The sequence below is a fragment of the Pinus tabuliformis genome, chromosome 9, assembly GCF_031772625.1.
Source record: "Pinus tabuliformis cultivar Carrire ecotype Pingquan chromosome 9, CPIR1, whole genome shotgun sequence".
Classification (NCBI taxonomy): Eukaryota; Viridiplantae; Streptophyta; class Pinopsida; order Pinales; family Pinaceae; genus Pinus; species Pinus tabuliformis.
Window position 1 is genome coordinate 101,446,490 of NC_142307.1, and position 5,542 is coordinate 101,452,031.

Genomic DNA, 5,542 nt, shown 5'->3' on the forward strand with positions numbered 1-5,542 from the left:
ATGGTCACTAAAGTTACCAATCACAACAATTACACCTGGGGGAACAGTCTAAACTCCGACAGCATGCAAGGGCAGAGTAACAAGCTCAATCCCCTTATCGGCTCCTTGACAGTAATCCAAGGTTTACCGATAAGTGACCCCTAGCTCCTCGACAATGGTTAATCCGAGGTTTACCGTTTGTAATACGTACTGTCTGGCGTCGTTCCCAACGAGGGGGGAATGATCCCCTCACTGGTTCGGACACGAGCTCGTGCTTCTCCTTTAAGAGGAGCTTTCCCATAATGCAATTGAAACAATTGGATTTATTCTACTCAAGATAAACTATTTGTTTGGTTTTGTAGTCTTGGAGAGTTAAGTACTCACCTACTCCAAGACCCTAGCCTAAGCTATGTTGGTGTTTCAGAGCCCTAGAAAAATAAAAATTACTAGATTGATTTTAATTTAAGCGTTACTTTTAAGGTTGTTTCTTAAGTCAAAAGGTGATGGAAGTGAAACCAGTGGTGTGTTGACTCGACTCGAAACCACTACAAAATGCACCTAGGATGATTTACCCACTACTTTACTTTTTCGATGAATTGCTTAACTAAAAAGTTGAGAGAATGCACTTTTTATAAAAGCAACTTCTTAATTAAGGACAATCAAAGAAACAATTCGTTTGTCTTTTCCAAGCATAAAAACATGACCACTCTTTACTTGCACGAAAAAACTCTTTTTCTTCCAAAAACTTTAAATGCTACTTGAAACAAAACTTTTAAAAGGAGATGTTTTTGTATTTTTCTTATTTAACGAAAAACATAAATCTATTTTAATAAAAATCAATTGCAAACTATGAAATCTATGAAAATTCACTCAAAAAACAAAACAAGTCAAAAGGAAATTACCCTAATTAATCCTAATGAGGCAAAGCCAACAATGATTATTCTAAGGTGTTTTACTTGATCACAATCAAATCAAGGACTAGCTTATTGCAGAACCAAAAACTAGTCAAAACAAAACTCTAATCTTTTTGTTCTTTTGTAAAATGGAAATCAACACTTTATAAACAAGTAATTCGAAATTTGACCCAAAAGACAACTTAAATGGCAAGCTGCTCACACAAGGAGACTTTACGACAGGCCCGACTTCTAAGAAGGCTGACAAACCAGAGAGATCTAAGGCTGGACAACTTTCTACCGTCAAAGTCACTACAGGACCTATTCAAAAATCAAACCCTAGGCCTAAACTTCGTTGAAATCCACTAAAACACTCAAAGCTCACAAAACAAGTTCAGGTGAAAATTTTTGACAGGGTACTAAAGGATCTGGGCAGAAAACACTGAGAAAAAACAAAATCTAAAAGCAATTAAAGCAAAATGGAGTTTTTCTAAATTTTTACAGGAAGACGCAGGCAACCCGTTATAACAGGCGCGGGCCCGCTCTGTGCAAACGGCAATAGCGCGTCCAAAGACGCACTGTGCAGTACTCAGAGGGTGCGTCTTTCTGGAAAAGTTAAGGAAAACCAAATCTAACTAAATCTAAAGCTAAGCCACCCAAATACTAATTCTCACAGTCAAAAACCAGAAAATAAAAATGATTTTCTCAGAGCAAAGTTCACACAAAGGAAAAGACTTTCACATTAATGGATTCCCCAGCAGAGTCGCCAATTTGTTGTGGTGGAAAAAGTCGTTTGTGCGGACACAACTGACCTCCCTAGGAGTCTAAACTCTCTAGCGACAAACAAGACAAAATGGAGCGATCTTTCTCTAAATACACCTTTTAAAACATGAAAACTACAAGTGTTTAGGCTTACCTTATTCCAAAACGCTGTTGTTGTAGTCCGTCCTTGCCGATCCGGATGAGCTCCTCCTTCACATCAATTCCTGCAACCACAAACAATCAAACAATTACCAAGCACTTGCATCTCATATAATAAAACATATATTCAACATGCAGACCAAGGAACACATGAAATAACTCATTAACACAAGCTATTGAGAAAAATGAACCAGTTTGTATTAATAACGAAACAAAGAAACTCTTACAACCTGGCCTTGGTGTTGTGCAAGTTCCTCCCAGGGTCCATCAAGGGTTTTCCTCTACTTTGACAAAGCTCACCCACTTCCAAGTAGAATCAAGCAAAGACAATCTCTCCTCACAAGGTTCTAAATGGGAGTCCTAATTCCTGCAGCATTTACCCAAAGAAAATGTATAGCTCCAACCTCCCCTCCCTCTGGCTCAATGCCTTTATTTATAGTGCTGTAAAGAGGTTATTCAGGTCCACCATCAATGGGATAATTCCCCTCTTTGGGTGGGATAGCTCCCTTATTGATGGGATAAGTTCCTCCTTAATAGGGATACATGAACCAACTGGAGGCGCATCCATTTCATCAAACCGACCTCTAGAAAGTTCTAGAAGTAACCACAAGTAACTTTTTTAAGATGAAACTTGCGCATTTTGCCTTTTACAGAAGGACACACCTGTCCCTTAACATACAGAGCGTCTTAGCACGCAGATTTTGTGAACATTGTGAGCGTCCCCGCAGGTAAGGCTTGAGAGAACCTGCGTCTCCAGAGATAAACACATTTTTTACAAGACTCTCTCTCTTCTTTGAGTTTGAGATGGATAGCAGAGGCATAAGACTTGCCTAAGAAGGTAGCATGACTGTTGATTTAGCCATACTAACTGTAAATAGTCATGGTGACATTTTTTAGTGTAACACCCATAGGCTTCACCTAAATATAACACATTTTTTGAGTGTTCGTAAATATAAGGTGACTTATGGAGTAAATATAAAAAAAAAATGTTTTATTTGTTTACCATACCTCTCGTTTATTTATATTTTTATTAATTTACCATACCTCTTTTATAAATATGGTATTTGGCCCATATGATTCTCTTAAATAAAACCTGTTTTTTTAGCCTTCTTAAATAGAAAGAGGGTTACAGACTAAATATAAAAAGAGGTTTTATTTATTTACCATACCTCTAGTTTATTTATATTTTTATTTATTTACCATACCTTTGGAGTAAGTATTAAAAGAGGTTTTATTTATTTACCATACCTCCACTTTATTTTTATTTTTATTTATTGGGACCAAATACAACCTCCCAAACCAGAAAATGGGAAATTGCAAACGAATTTAACATTGCAAAGCATAAAATCATGTGATTGTAATGGAATATATCCTCCCAAACCAAACGAATCAACTCAAATGAGTCTTTTCATAGTTTATCCGCCCCTTTTTTTGGGATAAAATGAAAAAAATACTTATTTTTTAAATAAAAGTTGGGCTAAATATATGAAATTGGTGTTTTATAAAAATTTCGTCCCTCTGAAATGAAAAACCCCTTAAATTTTGCCCTTGGGCTAAAATTCACCTCTAAGATTGACCATGACCATAACCATATGAATAGGCCAATCCAACTTAGTGTGATACATATAAAATCAATGTATAAATGTTATAACCCTAATCATCAAGCTAACTATCATTTAACAACAAAAAGTTAACCTACCATGCTCATCAACAACACATAACATAACCATTAGGTTATCTAATATAAAACAACAATAACAATGCATACAAATACATGTTACTATCATTCTTGACTATTTGACACATGTGCATATAACTACACTAATCAACTAACATCTATCATGAATGTAACCATAACATAAAAATACATGTACATAAACATAATGCATATAATAATCCTTAACTTACATACCTGCATGCCAACATACAATACCTATATCACGATCTGCTCTTACCCCAAATTCTAATGCTGCAACCTCATTATGATGATCTGCATCTCCTATTCTATCTCAACCAACATTAGCATCATAACATACCAATATCACCCTGATGACCTAAATTGCATACCATGACTTCGCAAGGCATGTTTTACCTACTATTCATGCATAACTATAACCAAGACCATACATGCATAACAACTGCATATAGACATATAACACCTAAGTAAAAAACCATATACATATCCTTCTAGCTAGAGTCCAGTCATTAATGCATAACCATATCAACTTCACAAACCATGACCTCATGCATGACAAAAACCATTAATCCATTGTACACGTTGCCACATGCAACCATCAACATGCATAAGCAATGCATAATCGACTACACATATGCATGAATGCACGTAGTCAAGTATAAGCAATCAATTCTTGTAACCAATCTACAAGAATGATACATGTAATCAAAATACCAAGAATTAAACCTAACATACATGGATGTAATCAAGCTACATATAATCATGTAACCAATCACATTCTATTGATGATGCATTCCACAAAATCAACGTCAAGATCCTCATGATAACCTTACTACAACCATGATCAACATTATGCAATGCAACAAGAACATGGAATGCAATTGTAAGAGACACAAATGCAACTGACATGTATGCATGACCAACTCACACCACCCATCCAGTATGAGGGGTGAACCATGCTCTGATACAATTATGTGGTATCAGATATGACCCAAAGGGAGCACAACCTACTCTGATACTGCTCTGTAACACCCTCCTCCCACATCCTCCCAAGTAACCATCTGAACTAGTGTAAACATGAGACGAGAGGATACTATGATCATATTCTACCTCATATGTGACCTTAAGGAAGTGGAATCGATGGAACATCACACATAGTCATCCAACATCGTCAACAGAATGCTCAAAAGATAAGGCACCCACTCAGACAACATGTCCCTGGGTTCCACTACTATTTTGGATCTCTTAGGCTATCATCGCTCTCATTTTATGGGCAAGGGAGAGACCAGCAACCAAAATTCACTCTCACAGGCTTGTCTGCCTATGATCAGGGACCAAAATTGTGAGTTTTGTGCCAACAACCTCGGGATTTAAGCTAATTTTCAAGCCCAGAGTTCAGGCCACTGCCCAGAATTGAGTGATAGCTTAGAATCAATGAAAATACAGGGAAACAATGATGCAAAAGAAATAAACTAAACAAAAACATAACCAGACCCCTACTAGCCATGACATCCATTTCATTAAACATATCATCAACATGTAACCTACAGGGGTAAACAAAATAATTAAGTGTAGGGATTTCATACTTATCTGAGAATCGATATGAAAATTTTTTCCCTCATGTCATTTGTTGCATTATCATCTTTTAGTTCATAGACACATTATCCATTCATATACAAGTAAAAACATTTTGAGGGGCATACATAGTTGTTGTCATAAAAAGTACTTATAATCAGCATAATAGGAACAGAAATACCTTAAACATATCAACCATCAAAATCCATATATACGTTAGTGCATTTACACATGAAAATCAAGGGAATGCATTTCTCATTAATGAATGGAATGAACTAACCAGAGATGGGACAACCATGTTCCACATGACCATAGATTCGCTGAGCCAAGTCTCTCTTTAGCCAATCACCCCCGTGCTATATTCCAAGCATGAATGTGGGACTCATAGAATACACCAAAAAAAACGAATCAACATGGATGCCACCAGAGTTCATTTCCTACACCATGAGGAATTTTAGTGCCTCCTAGTCTCTCAGGC